Below are 16,218 nucleotides of genomic sequence, written 5' to 3'. Positions count from 1 at the left end.
AAAAGATAATTTTCTCTCATCTTGATTTTCTTGTGGCACTGGATACCATTGGTCACTCCCGAGTTTCTTGATATTATTTTCTTAGCATCTGTGACTCCACCTTCTCCTAGTTTCTTCCAATGGCTCTGGTACTGTATACTCAGCCTCCTGTGTGGACTATTTAACCTGAAAATAAATGAGGGAACAGAGGGCAAGCTGCAGACAAAACACGAGCTGACACCCCACAAACAACCCCCCCCTTCCAAGGTGGGATATATGTGACATTCCTCAGGCACTCCTGCTTACCCTAAAACTAAGGGAAGGAAAAAACAAATGTAGAAATTACAGTCCTGCTGGACAAGAGCCTCCCTCAGTTTACAAATGCCTTCGTGATTTACAAGGAAAAAAAGCCATCTTTTTTTTTTCTTACTATGCTTATTATTTTTTATTATGTTACATAGGTCACCATATAGTACATCATTAGTTTTTGATGTAGTTTTCCATGATTCATTGTTTGTGTATAACATCCAATGCTCTAAATACCCATTCTTTTCAATAACCTAACTTCCAGAAGGAAGCTCCCCAATGTCTTAATGTTAATGCCTTACTAGAGGGAAAAACAACCTTAACTTGATGCTGGCAAGGCCTCTGATATCTTGAAGGTTCTCTTTAGCATATGAAAGTTCTTTTGAAAACCTCCATTTTTCCTTACCTCCCCCAAACCGATCTTTTATAATCAGTCACCCCTCACAACCGCAGTGCAGCAGCTCTTTCTGCCCCGCAGGTTCTGTCCTCGTGCTTTAATAAACCACCATTTTGCACCAAAGATGTCTCAAGAACTCTTCCTTGGTCGTCGGCTCCAGACCTCACCCCACCGACCCTCACCTACATTCAAAAACTGCATCCTAAAGAGACACCATGAGGCAAACAAGTGTTTTATTTGCAGTCAGAGTATCGCAATTTAGGGAGCACAGATACAGGGAGTAATCCAAGTTGTGTCCCACTTGCAGGGTGAAAAGTGAGGGTTTTTTATGAGGAAAGGAAGGGTGGAAATATTTCCTGTCCCCTTCAAGGCCCTTCTAGCTGGACTAAGAATCAAATTGACATGAGACAGAGTAGTAGGAGAAAATCACATTTCGTTTTGTATGTACAAAGTCCAAAGGCAGTGAAGCAATAGGAAGCTTATGTGAGCCTAGGAGAAGGGTAAGGGGTTTGAGGATGCAGAAGGGAGAAGGACCATTGCCAGGAAGGTCGGAGGAGATATGTAGAAAACAAACGTTCCCTATTATGCAGATAAATTTCTCAGGTAAAGAGGAATCTCTGTTAATAGCTCTCTTCTTGGTACAAGCAGGCAGTTGAGGAGGATAATAAAGAGCTTTTCCTGAATCTTCTGGCTTTTGACTCAAACTAATATTCATGCTGGGGCGCCTGGGTGGCTCAGTGGGTTAAAACCTCTGCCTTTGGCTCAGGTCATGATCCCAGAGTCCAGGGATCGAGCCCCACATGGGCTCTCTGCTCAGCAGGGAGCCTGCTTCCTCCTCTCTCTGCCTGCTTCTCTGCCTACTTATGATCTCTGTCTGTCAAATAAATAAATAAAACCTTTAAAAAAAACACGAATATTCATGCTGATGTGGGAAACAGAGGCAGAAGAAAAGTTATTAAATTTCCTTACTACCTAGAGCCCACTGACAAGTCCTTGAAACAGGCAGAGTGACATTCCCCTAGGGATTCTACTGCCTCCACCTTTATAGTTTGCTAAAGGCAAAAGGCAATCCTAGCCTGACCGCCTCTCCCACCACAACCAGGATCCTGTAAGTCTACTTTAACGTATAAAAATTCCTTTGGAAACTTCCTATATCTCTCCACTGCCCAGGATCTGTTTTGGCAATCATCCCCAATCATATGGCCCACCGATATACATCTGAAGGGACTCATGACTAAGGCTTATTAGAGGATAATAAGTGACCTTTCCCAACAACAGCTAGCCCCTCAAGGGCCTGGAAACCTTGCTTCCAAAATTCCTTAGAGATTTACACTATCCCTGACCCCCTCCCAACTTGCAAGTATGTAAGTGACCGCTCCTCACAAGCCCAGAGCAGCAACTCTTTCTGCCCACGGGTCCTGCCCAGTGCTTTAATAAAATCACCTTTTGCACCAGAGAGGTCTTAAGAATTTGTTCTTGGTGGTCAGCTCCGGACCTCACCTACATTCTAAAACGTCATCGATGCCACCAAAGTGACCCATCGTGGGATGGCCTGCCCTTGGGGTGCCCCTACATAACCAATTGTGAACTCTCACACCAGAATTCTTTGGGTTGGCAAGTTTATGAATATATTTCATACTTTCTAGAAATGTGCTTTTTCATAATATGATCTTTTAAATTTCTTTTAAACATTAAGACATGTTTACTAAAAGACATAAATTTATCTTTAACTTCTCTGTAATAAAAGTAGATAAACCTATGTTCAGTACCTAATGTTTCATTACTTTCTTATTTGAAAATGATCAAGATATTTAATGAATATAACTTTACTCATCACTTACGTCAGCACAACTTTAAAGTGTCAGGTTACCAAAGATTTTGGGAACCATTTAAAGGTTTGCCTACTCAAAAAAAAAAAAAAAAAAAGTTTTGCCTACAAATCTTTTTATCTTATTAAATGTCTATTTTATTTACAATAATGTTTATTTAGACTACCCATAAAACTTCATGAGACATTAGACAATGTCAATCATTATTCTTTCTTTCTGACAAATTTTACAACAGAAATAACATAAACTTATTTGACTTTTATAATATAAGCAGAATAAAAGTTTTATATTTAATGCTGATAACTATAAAGACATATCTCTTTCAATTAAACCAACAACCTTAAATTAGCTTCAATACTGAATATTTTCCCTTGATCATGGGAACTTGGAAAACATTTAGGTTAGTTTTAGAATACCAAATTCTTACAAGTGCTTGTCTTTAATCAAGCAGAACTCTTTTACAAATTAATTTTAGCAATGCCAGATGTAGAGAAAATTTTTCACATCTACAACATATCTGGACACACATACAAATACACAAACAAGATGCAACCAAAATCTTATACTAGTTTTACTAATATTTGTGGAGAGGGCAGTAAAGGTCCAATTTCCAAAGACACTTTTTTTCCCCCTCAACGAAACAGTTCTCCCTAAAATTTGGGTTTGAAAGAATGGCTCTTAGGTACTAGCGAAGCTAGGGTAGAACATTTACATGATAAAAGCACAGATGGAGTGTCTAAGTTTTCTCCAAGGTGGATATTTAGAGCATGTCTGTCTTTTGGAGATGCTAGAGTCTGGGCAATTTGTATTTTTAGAAGGTTTCTCCACCCCACCCCTTCCCCCCGCCACCACCCCCATCTCCTTTATTTTCCCCCTTCACTTTCAGGAGATTATGGACTATGCTTACATTTTAAAGACAAGATAAGATTTATAATTTCAAGGGATAGAAGAATAATGTAAAATCTTTCTTTTTTTGCAAGTATAGGACAATTTTATTCCAATATCATGATCTTTTATAATATCCACAAACATTTTGAGAAGAACAGGCAAGGTTTGGGGATTGGTAAAAATAGATGGGCTTTGACTTGTTTCTAGAGCTGCATTGTAGAACTTTGCAGAACTTTGTAGAACTTTGTAAGGCAAAAACAGTTGTTTCTAATTCCCCAAATAACTGGAACTACAGCCGTAATATGAAGGAATTGGCCCTGTTCCTTTTTAAACTAAATTCACTCTTCTTTTGTGTATGAGAGAGTTTTTAACTAAAGTGGGAATCAAAAGATTTATCTTTGTAAAATCTGTGTAAAGTATTTTAACAAAAGCCTTTGTTCTGGGTGCACTATTTTAACCTTGGTTTCTATTAGCCCCTGAATATTAGCCTTTTGCAGATCATTTATAGGAAGTCCTAAAAGAAATTTTGGTCATCTTTTTCCTCTATGAAGGGAAAGTTGTGAATACAGTCAAATAATCTTTTGCATTGCTCTCTAAATTTGGTAAGATCTTTTGAAAGTAGAGGTAAAAGGCCTTATAATTTAAAAGACCTGTTACTCTCCAGGAGATACAGTGGGGGATCTACAATACACCAGCAAAGGACATTGCATAGGAATGCCTGAGCCTGACAGAGCCTGATCACAGAGCCCTGGAAGATAGGAGTAAAGTGAGCCTTAATGCCAGTCTCAGATGATTTTGTTAAATTCATTTCCTGGCGTCCAACATCTATATGAACAACCTGTATTCTTCAAACATAGAGATTAGGCTGGAGTGCCCCCTGTAAATCTTGTAGGGGAAGAAAAGTTAAAACTGGTAGATAAGGCTGGATTTTAAGAAGAGGAATTTACATTAGATGCAGACATTTATATTTATATCTTAAGTCTGATTTTTATTGTTCTTTTCATTTGTCAAGGGAGTCCCTGAGGCTAGCTATTATACTAATAAGACAATTGAAAGCTCTCCATAAAATATGTAATTCTTTAAAAACATAACCAATTTAAAGGATCCATCACTTAGTCATCGATGAGTAGGATCTATTAATAGCAACTCAAACCAATCAGACTTTTAATGGCTTAACCAAAGATGCAAAGGCATTCAGAGAGAGCAGAGAAGATGTAGTCCCCGTGATCCAAAAGTTTATTCCCAAAATTAATCTAAGTAAGCAAAAGCCCTTTGCTGTACAATAAGTGAGGATGCCTGGTGAAAACGGTGTCTCCTCCAGTCTCCCATGAAATCCTGAGACCCCTCCAGTCACAGACCCCCTGACCTCTGACACTGGGCAGAAGTTTCTGGAATGAGACTTTCCAGCACTAAAAAGCAACAAACATTCAGACAACAAAGGCCCCTCTGGGCTAGAATCTCTCGTGGCAAACACTCCTGTGAGATGGCACAACTGAAGAGAGAAAGAAACTCAGATCCCCAGTCTATGCAAGTGGCCACCACAGGACAACCCAGTAAATACATGCTCCAGATGGTAGAGACCAAAGAGGATATTCTCACTAGTCACAAAGCCAAGCCCTTAGGACACAGAACAAGACCAAAGGAAAAATAGATGCACTTTAACAACTTTAGTTAAGTCTTTGGTCTCTTGGAGCCAAACTCATACTTCAGAGGGATGTGTCATAGGGTTGTGTGTTGTTTTACAGTGTTCCTCTTTGCAAGGAAGGTTTCGTGAGTTTGGCAGGTGTCAATCTAACCCATTCCCAACCCATGGGAGTCCCAGCCCATCTAACCCATGACCAACTTATCCTAACAGGGGAGTCTTCTTGCGGTGGCAAGTGTTCTAACAGCTATTAAGTGTTCAATCTATGCCCACCAATTTTGCAGCTTTGGCTCCCAAGTTGTCCCTCAGCAACAAACTGTAAGCCACAGCAAAGTTTTTCTAAGCAGACTCTGGTCTGATGAGAACTGTGAATTTACCAGTCTGTGGGGTCAGCTCCAACAGCAGGATTATAAGGCTGTGCCCGAGTTCTGTCCTTTTTATGACATAAGACATAAAAGACACGAAGAGATACAAAGACCATCCCTAGGAGGAAATGGATCAAAAACGAGAATACTCTACTAATTTCAAACAAAGAATCACTGAGACCAAGGAACTGATTCCAAAAGCATTTTCTCCTGCTAATCTAAATTTAGAAAGAGAGAAAGAAGATACCACCTCTCTCCTTCAGATTCCACAGACAGCAATTCCCAGAAACTGACATGGTAAGAAATCTTACCTTCTGCCAACTATTTGCCATGTATCTCTCAGCTACAGCAGTGTCTGGGGTGAATGACATCCAACAAGTTAAAAGTATCTTGCCACCAACCACACCAGGTGTTGGAGAGCAAGAATTTCCTGTCCATTTCAAGACCCTTCTAGCTGGACAAAAAAATCAACTTGACATAGATAGGACAGAATAATGGGAGAAAAGCAAACTTAATTTCTTCCATACAAGAAATCCACACAGATGTGGACATTTCAAAAACAGGCAGAATTAGATATATATGTCATCCTGAACTATGGAGAAGGGCATAGGGGTCTGGGAACTTCAAAAAGAAGGAATGTAATTCAAAAAAAGATGAAAAAGAATAAATATTTGGTAAACAATGGTTTGCTGCACCACTCAGTAACAATGGGACATGGAGGACTTTGATCAAAGAACTAGCTAGGTTCCTCCCTGCCTACTGTACCTAGTTCATATTATAATGAAGTTATCTATGGTGATAAATTTCCTAAAGCAAATTATCTATACTATTTTTAGGCAGTTTAGGGGGAGGTAGAGAGCTTTTCCTGAATCTACTGGGTTTGGTTGCTTTTTAACTCAAAATAATCTTCATGCCAAAGTATCCCATCTTGGGACAGCCCGTCCTTAACCCTTACATGGTAGAGGGAAAATTATTTTTCCACCTCTACATACATCACTCAAAGCCCTTGAGAATATGATTGCTGCTTGCCCCTCCAGCTCCTACCACTGAAAATGCTTTGCAGTGATCCAGATGTTTCAGGCAGGTTCATGTCTCTGGACTGTCCCACCACATGTTTCTTCTGTGTTCCCTTCATTTTCTTTTCTTATTTTTCTTTCTCCCCATACACATCTACTTTAAAGATCAGGAAAGTTATAAAGATTCGGGAAGTTATATGACTGACCTGAAGTCTCACAGTTAGTTGGAAATAAAGTTTCAACCTAATAGTTCGGTTGATAACTATTCTAGTTAACCTATAGTTAACCTATAACCTAAATGCCTCTCCTCAGATTTTAAGCTCTATAAAGAACATCTTTACATATTTTTAGCTTTGGTAAAACAGTTTAATTATAAAGACAGATATTTCTCTTAGCCAAAGTTACCTATTCTTTGTTTTTGTACTTATTTTCCTCTGCCAATATCAAGTTGAAATCAAACTCAATAAGACAACACAAAGGACTTGGGCATTCGACTTTCGGTTTCAGCTCAGGTTGTGATCTCAGGGTCCTGAGATCAAGCCCCACACTGGGCTCCACACTCAGTGTGGAGTCCACTGGGATTCTCTCTCCTTCTCCTCTGCCCCTCCTGCTCATTTCCCCACTCTCTCTCAAATAAATAAATTTTTAAAAAACAAATAAAGTGAGGCAACACAAAGGAAAAAATTAAGTAAAAATACTTGAACTCAAAAATTTCTATTGAGTGGATTGGAAGAGCAAATATTGTAAAAATGTCTCTGCTACCTGGAAGAATCTATACATTCAGTGTAATCCCTATCAAAATACCATCAACATTTTTCACAGAGCTGGAACAAATAACCCTAAAATTTGCATGGAGTGGCACTTGGGTGGCTCAGTGGGTTAAAGTCTCTGCCTTTGGCTTGGGTCATGATCCCAGAGTCCTGGGTTCAAGCCCCACGTCGAGCTCTCTGCTCAGCAGGAAGCCTGCTTCCTCTTCTCTCTCCCTCTCTGCCTACTTGTAATCTCTATCTGTCAAATAAATAAATAAAATCTTTAAAAAAAAATTGTATGGAATCAAAAAGGACCCTGAGTAGCCAAATGAAGGTTGGAAAAAAACCCAAAGCAATGACATCACAGTTCTGGACTACAAGCTCTATTACAAACCTGTGAAAATCAAGACACTATGGTACTGGCATTAAAAACAGACAAAGAGATCAATGGAATAGAACAGAGAACCCAGAAATGGACCTTCAACTCTGTGGTCAACTAACCTTTGACAAAGCAGGAAAACAATATCCAATGGAGAAAAGACAATCTCTTCAACAAATGGTCCTGGGAAAACTGGACAACTACATGCAAAAGAATGAAACTGGACTTTTTCCTTACACCATAGACAAAAATAAAGTCAAAATGGATGAAACACTTAAATGTGAGACAGGAATCCACCAAAATCCTAGCAGAGAACACAGGCAGCAACCTCTCTGACCTTGGACAGCTGCAGCAACTTCTTGCTAGAACCATCTCTAAAGGCAAGGGAAACAAAGGCAAAAAGGAACTATTGAGACTTCATCAAGATAAAGACCTTTGCACAGCAAAGGGAACAGTAGGCAAAACCTAAAGACAACCTGTTGGGTGAATGGGAGAAGATATTTGCAAGTGTCTTATCAGATAAAGTGCCAGTATCCAAAATCTGTAAAGAATTTACCAAACTCAATACCCAAAGAAAAAATAACCCAATCAAGAAATGGGCAGAAGACATGAACAGACATTTCTCCAAAGAAGACAGGGAAATAAATGGCCAACATAAACATGAAAAAATGTTCAACATCACTCTGGAAATAGAATTTAAAACCACAATGAGATACCACTTCACACCTGACAGATGGCTAAAATTAAACGGTCAGGAAATGACAGATGTTGGCAAGGATGCAGAGAAAGGGGGACCCTCCTACACTGTTGGTGGGAATGCAAGCTGGAGCAGCCACTTTGGAAAACACTATGGAGGTTCCTCAGAAAGTTGAAAATGGAGTTACCTTATGACCCAGCAATTGCACTACTAGTTATTTACCCCAAAGATACAAATCTAGTGATCTGAAGGGGCACCTGCACCCCAATATTTATAAGAGCAATGTCTACAGTAGCCAAACTATGGAAAGAGCACAAATATCCATCAACAGATTAATGGATAAAGGTGGTTTGGGGGCACCTGGGTGGCTTGGTCAGTTAAGCATCTGCCTTTGGCTCAGGTCATGATCCTGAGGTCCTGGGATTGAGCCCTGCATCCAGGGTGGGGGAGGGAGAGGGGTGGTGGTATCCCTGCTCATTGGGGGGGGGGGTGCTTCTTCTTCTCCTTCTGACCCTCTCTACTGATCATGCTTTCCTGTGCACTCTCTCTCTCTTTCAAATGAATAAATTAAAATTTTTTTTAAAAAGGATGTGGGGTGTGTGGGGTGTGTGTGTACATACACAATGGAATAGTACTCAGTCACCAAAAAAATGAAATCTTCCATTTGCAATGACATGGATAGAACTAGAGAGTATCATGCTAAGTGAAATAAGTCAATCAGAGAAAGACAATTATCATATGATTTCACTCATATGTAGAATTTAAGAAACAAAACAGAGGATCATAGAGGAAGGGAGGGAACAATATAATAAGACAAAATCAAAAAGAGGGACAATCCATAAAAGACCCTTAACTATAGGAAACAAACTGAGGGTTGCTGGAGGGGAGGAGGGTAGGAGGATGGGGTCACTGGGTGATGGGCATTAAGAAGGGCACATGATGTAATGAGAACTGGGTGTTATATATAACTGATGAATCACTGACCTCTACCTCTGAAACTAATAATACACTGTATGTTAATTAATTGAATTTAAATAAAATAAATTTATAATAAAATAAAAACTCTCTGTTGAGTAACAATGCTATTATTACTTTTTTCTGAGATGTAACTGATATAAAACATGTAAATTTCAGCTATACAACATAATCTGATATTTGTATGTAGTGTGAAAGGATCAGCACAATCAGTCTAATTAACATCTATTACCACACAAAGTTATAGAATTTATTTTCTTGTAAGGAGAACTTTTAAGATCTCCCTTAGCAATCTCCAAATTAGCTGTAGTCACCATGCTACACATTATATCCCAATGACATTTATTATTTATAAAGTTTGTACCTTTTGACCCCTAGGGGAGCAGAATTTGCCACCCCAAAATATATCTTTTTGGCATGTGGATTTTTTTTTTTAAGATTTTATTTTATTTATTTGAGACAGAGAGAAAGCACATGAGCAGGGGGAGAGGCAGACTCCCTGTTGAGCAAGGAGCCCAACACGGGGCTCTATCCCAGGACCCAGAGATCATGACCTGAGCTGAAGGCAGATACCTAACTGACTGAGCCACCCAGGCAACCCAGCATATGGATTATTTTTTAACTGATTTTTTTCACAAGAAACAAAAGGATCAGGAAGAACCTTTGTACTTCCCTATCACTGCCTGAAAAAATTTAGTTAGAACTGTTCTAGGAAAGGAACTATCATCATAGATAGATACAGTATGTTGCAAACTTGGTGTGGCCGACTGCAAGGAACCTAGCAAAGTCCGTTTGTTAAAATTCCTCTGTGTATCCCATTGGTTTTGTAGGCCCAGCAGACATTTGTTTGTCACACATTTATTCATTTTCATCTTCCTGTGAATTGTTTTTTTTTCCATTTGAGGTCCCCTACCCCCACCCCTCTCTCCTTAGTTCTGGATGGCACATAAGCTTCAAGTACCTGACTGCCTTTGGGCCTCATATTCTTGTGGAGTCCCACCTAATAATGGAGAAATTTGACCTTCTCCTGTTAATGTGTCTCCTGTCAATTTAATTCCTAGACCAGTTAAAAAAACTTTGAAGTACAGAGAAAAATTTTTTCTCCCCAACATCCCCTTCACCCATTTACCCAACCTCCAAACACCGGCCCCCCTCATTTTCCTCTAACCACCTCCTTCCTGCCCTCCTACTTTCCCTTCAGTTAACTTATTTTTTTTACCTTCAGTTAACTTATTATGCTCACCTTTTTTCCATAGGAAACTATAAAATCACTGTGGGCTTGATCTATATCTTACTAGACCTTATGACTCCTCTGCTTAGCAAACAACTAAAACAAAAAGGTTGTTTAATTAATTGATTAATAAAATGACTAATTAATAAATAATCTATACACTTCCTCCAATTTCCAACCCTTAAGCCCAACTACTCCCGCACATAAATTTGCACATGCTGGGTCTTCTGATAGGTCTAGTCTTTGTACCTCTTGTCTTAGTGCTCTAAAAACTGACCCAACTTCCAGCTCGCTATTGTAAGCCGAAAGAATTAGGGGTCCCGTTACCAACAGATCTATTACAGCCGATCTATCCTAGCCACTCACTCAGGAAATGAAAGGTAAGTCCAGGCACACTTGCTATGACCACCTGCTCCATCATGGGGATTCCCCAGGAGGGGGGACAAATCAAAAGAATAGTTCCTGAGTTTGCCAACACACCTGCTGAACGGACTCAGATAAACTCATCACAAGAGCAGCCAGTAACTCAAGAGATCAGGGTTTGGAAAAGAGAAAGGAAGAAATTTATTTTGGGCGCTGATAGCAAGGGAAGGTGGCAGTTTCAAGCCTTAGCAACTGAATCTCTGTACCCGCAAGATGGATACCTAGAGTCTTACAGGGAGAGGTTGGGGTGGGTACGTGCAAGAGAGTAGGCAGAGGGTGTGTGATCATGGGTGGGGGTTGGTACGTATTTAGCAGAGAATGAGACCTCTTCTAACCATTCTGTTGCTATCTGGCCTTTTCTGGCTTGGCAATTGGAATTTTCTAGCCTTTGCCAAACATCTTCATCAATGCATCAAGAAAGTGCCATAAGCAATAAGAATAATGGGCTTTGGTGGCGCCTGGGTGGCTCACTGGGTTAAAGCCTCTGCCTTCGGCTCAGGTCATGACCCCAGGGTCCTGGGATCGAGCCCCGCATTGGGCCCTCTGCTCAGCAGGGAGCCTGCTTCCCTTCCTCTCTCTCTGCTTGTGATCTCTGTCTGTTAAATAAATAAATAAAATCTTTTTAAAAAATTACAACAACAACAACGAAAAAAGAACAATGGGCTTTAGTTAGAGTGTGAGTTAAGTGGTTTTGTCTATTTTGGGTTTTAACTGTTTGTTAAACTTGAAGAAGAAAGTTCCCTGATAGTCCTTGGAGAAAGAAAGATAAGACTTAGCTTTCTTGACATAAGAAATTTCATTTTAGGGTCACCTGGGTGGCTCAGTCAGTTAAGCATCTGCCTTTAACACAGGTCATGATCCCAGAGTCCTGGGATTGAGCCCCACATTGGGCTCACTGCTCAGCGAAGAGCCTGCTTCCCTCTCTGACCCTCGCGCTGCTCATGCACCCTCTCTTGTGCTCTCTCCAATAAATTAAAAAATCTTGAAAAAGAAGAAAAGTCACCGTAGGCTCCCAGCCATCTTGTGATCTATGGCTGCCCAGCACTATTTGACCAAGCACATTTTTCTTGCAGAACTTCCTGGGATATGTTGAAATTGCAAAATAGAACCCAGTAGACAATGATTTTAAAGGAACATAAGATTGCAACAATGAACAGCTACTATCAGCTCAGGAACAAAAAATCAGCAATAAAACTCGCAAAGCTGGTTCAAAAGTAAAAACTGACCTGACACATATTCTTGATTTACCTTTGCAGGATTTAAACTCAGATACTGGACCAGCTGGAGCCAGAGGACTGATAATGTCAACCCTTGCCAGCCCTTGTGATTTCAATCAACTAAGACTTGGACTCTTAAGTCCACCGTAAGATGGCTTTTGCCCCAATCCCGTGCTGAATTCCCCCATTGAACACGCCCACCTTCATGAATATACATGCATCCTTAACTTCAAACTTCCCGGGTTTTGCTGTTTGAGGAAACACTGCCTTGGGAACTATCCCCCATCCCTGGTGTCCTCCTTTACTTGTAAGATTCTTCCTTTCCCAATGCTTTGGCTCGGTTATGTCTTTTGGCTGGACACCCACCAAGAGGGGGACTCCGTTTTGAGTGTCCCAGGTATTGGAAGGTGGGGGAGAGACAGTAAAGCATCCCCCAAACTGAAAAGGCTCTTTGAGACTGGAACAGGAAGCAGGTGGCCTCCACAGTTTTATTCAGGGCAACTAACAGTGGAGGGGATTGGGTGGAGGATGATTCAGGGCAGCTGCATAGTTACTCTCCGCAAAGTCCAGACATCAGTCCACAAATTATATAGAGCAAGGGGACATTTGGGGAGGGGCACTCTCATGAAATCAAAGGGTTCACACACACCTCAAAGGGCTCCTATGCACCTAACTAGCAGCTAACCTTTCATTAGATCTCATGGTACCACTTGTGCATCAGGAAGGGAAAAGACTACGTTATCTCTAACAAATTCACAGGAGGCCACAATAAGCCTCCCTCAATCCCAGCCTTGGCAGGCATTTCTAAAGTAGTTATGTGTATTAATCTCCAAAGGGCCCAGAATATGTAGTCCCAAGAGAAGGCATGGACCAAACATGAACAAGATGAGATCGGCATTGTCATACTCCTACACCAGGCATATATGTTTCCATAAATAATGCACCTGTACCCATCTCTGTGTCTGTTATGTTGGCCCAGTTTGTGCATCTGCTTTTGTCTGTGCCTTTCTCTCTACTGCACCAAAATAATCCTTTGGAATCATCATGACACCTCCTCTAAATTTAAATATTGCCTCTGGCCTAAGTTTTCTACACTTTTTTGGACAATGGAGATTGTTTTGTTTCGAGATGCCTAGACCAGGGATAGCAGTGAGAGGGGGCAAATAAAGACTCATCTATCAGAGGACACAGCATGAGCAAGCTTATGTTCAGGAAGAATCTAGCGCGGGGCTGGATATTGGAGTGTACTCTGCTTTGAACAGAAGTCACTCAGCAAGAGGATCAGTTTACAGACCCATCAAGTCTGCCCCCGGAACTGTCCAGAACTACCAACCTCCTCTTTTCCATTGCTGACGGATCCATCCCAGCTGCTGACTCGGGAAACCGATGTGTGACTCCCGGCGCACTACCCTGGCCAATGGCTCCGTTCCAGGAAATCCAGAAGGTTCTCTGGGCAAATGGAAAACATAGCTCCTGGCTGGGTTTGTCAACTGTTGCTGAGCAAATTCAGATAAATTTGTTGCAAGAGAAGCCAGTAATTCAAGAGATGAGGGCTTGGAAAAGAGAAATGGAGAAATTTATTTCAGGTGCTGGCAGCCCAGGCAAGTGACAGGCTCAAAGCTCAACAACTGACCTCTCCACCCACCAGATGGACACCTAGAGTTTCATAGGGTGAGGCTGGGGTGGGGTACAGGCAAGAGCGCAGGCAGAGGGTACACAATCATAGGTGAGGGATGATGTGTGTTCAGCATGTAATCGTGGGCAGAGGAACGGATAGATATAGGTGGTGTTCTAGGCATTCTCTTGCTTTCAGGGCTTTTCTGGTCTGGCTGTTGGAATGTTCCAGTCATTGCAAAACATCTTCATCTATGCCTCAAGAAAGTGCCATAAGAAATAAGAACAATGGGTTTCAGTTAGAGCATGAGTTAAGGGGGATGGGGTCTTATCTGTTTTTGGTTTTAACTCTTGGTGTCTACAGCTGAGCAAGAGGGATTGCTGACAACCCCGCCCTTTGGCTGAAAGTGAGCGTGCCTGACAACCAAGCTCACTTCAGTTATGCCAAAAAGATAATTTATGGGCACTTTTTGAGTTTAAACGTATTTAAGCCTCTGTACCAGGTACAGAGTACAGCAGTAAATGCTGCACTGGTTTTCACAAAGAATAAATTAAATTCTAGAAACTGCAGATCCTGATGGCAAGCCCCGCCCCCACAAAACTATGTTTTATGAGAAAAGGAGATACTGATCTCGAGGAGCAGCTTAGGCTAATAAATTACCAGTTACTACAGGTGAACGTCCTTTACATCTTTCAGACTGGTTCATCAGAAGCATGTCAGTGACAAAACATAACTGCCTCCCCCCATAATGTACATGAAATTCTGTGTCATTATAAAAAAAAGTCCTGGTTGTATTCCAGGATCAAGTTGATGGTCTGTGATAAAGGGAGTCACTCCCTGTCCCCAACCTTGCCCTTCAGCACTCTCTGACAAGTGTTTCATCCTCTTAGTTGAGTGTTTCATGGCTAAGCCCTGAGCATTTTTTAAAGCTAAGAATAAAGTTTAATATCAGTCATAATCACTGTAGCTGCACCTGGAAGGGGATAAATTATCCGACAAGGTATGTATTTTAGATTTTGGCTAAGTTGTGCCCATGGCTGGATTTAAGCCCACCCAGGATTATTTGGGGAATTGCATATGCACTCCCAACAGCACTCTCTCTGTATGAATCACCGAGGTATTTTCTGAATGAAAACTTACCTTAAAGTTTTCAGGCACAAGGAATGTGGCACAAGGAATCAGGCACAAGCTGACTCAGTAACAGCACCTTGGTAGGAGGGGACGGACAATTATACCACAGCTTGGTGTTTGTCAGTTCCATTTATTTCCAAGAATGGTCTCTAAAGACCTATACTGCAGTCCTGTGAAGAGGGGAGTCACATAAGTAAAACCAAAGAACTGTGTATTTATTAGCTACTGCTGCAGAACAAATAGCCCCACATTTAGGAACTAAAAACAACAAACATTTATTATCACATAGAATCTGGGCACAGCTTAACCTTGTCCTCTGCTTCAGGATCTCCCCTCAAGCTGCGACCAAGGTGTCACCCAGGGCTAGCATCTCATCCAAAAGCTCCACCCACGAGACATCTGCTCCCAGGTTCATGTGGTCCTTGGCAGGATTCAACTGGCTATGTCCTGTGGGATTGGAGCCTCCAGCTCTTACCTGCTGACAGCCAGTAGTGGTCTCGAGTCCATTTTCACTGAGTACCCCCCCCAACATGGCGTCTTGCTTCATGCATGCGAGCTCAGAAGGCACTCTAGAGTCTGCTAGCAATACAGAAGTTGCAATGCCATGTAATGTCATTGTGGAAGGACCAGTCCCATCACTTCTGTCATGGGGCCCATGCACACTCAAGATGAAAGGGATACACAGGCATGAATATCAGGAAACAGAGCTCACTGGGGACAATCTTGGGGTCTCTCTGTCTGAAACTGGAGTATCAAAAATTAGAAGTCCTCAGAGTATCAGCAGCCTGACTAGCACTGCTTTAACAGAGTGCCGCATAAGGGAAGAGAAAAGTAATAATGGAAACTCATCATGAGTCTGAGAGTACAGGGAAGCTAGAGGGGACTCAGGAGTCAGTCTGAGGCCAAAGGACACTAGAACTTAAATTCTGTATATTTCAGCTTAGGACCAGCCTTAAACAGGGCAACACTCAAGTTTAAATGCAGTAATTATAAATACCCACATGGTGGCAGTAGATGCTAGGACATTGGAAATATTCTCAGCACCTGGGAGTACAGAGAAGCACATTTCTCTCTCTCAGTGACAACCCGTGGTTTCCTTTCTGTCTGATCATTGGAAGGAGAGGGAGGTAACTGGTATCTTTCTATCCACCCACCCTCAAAGCACTATGCATAAAGCACTAGCCCTGAAGAGGAAGGATCCACACAGTTCATTGTATTCTTCCCACAGTTCCTAGAACAGTGGTAAGGGTCTCAGGGAGAAGGAATAGGGTGTCCTGAGATACACACTTATAAAGACTTCTCTTCTTAAGTACTAACAGCCCAACGAGTCTGCACGACATTAATTAAAAGTATCATAGTTGGTCTGATGTAAAGCCAGT

General features: G+C 41.3%; 1 protein-coding gene across 1 annotated transcript in view; it reads right to left on the bottom strand.

Moving 5' to 3' along the window:
• Nucleotides 1–15,392, bottom strand: part of FRRS1 (ferric chelate reductase 1) — a 72,975-nt gene extending 57,583 nt beyond the window's left edge. The window contains exons 1-3 of the mRNA XM_032302453.1: nucleotides 15,315–15,392; nucleotides 14,849–15,009; nucleotides 13,427–13,646 (exon numbers count right to left, since the gene is read on the bottom strand). The gene's annotated coding sequence lies outside the window, so the exon portion shown is untranslated. The remainder of the gene's footprint in view (nucleotides 1–13,426; nucleotides 13,647–14,848; nucleotides 15,010–15,314) is intronic.
• Between the last annotated feature and the right edge of the window lie 826 nt (nucleotides 15,393–16,218).

The sequence above is a fragment of the Mustela erminea genome, chromosome 10 (genome assembly GCF_009829155.1).
Source record: "Mustela erminea isolate mMusErm1 chromosome 10, mMusErm1.Pri, whole genome shotgun sequence".
NCBI lineage: Eukaryota > Metazoa > Chordata > Mammalia > Carnivora > Mustelidae > Mustela > Mustela erminea.
Note: the sequence above shows the minus strand (reverse complement) of the source record. Positions and strands in the feature narration are given on the sequence as shown.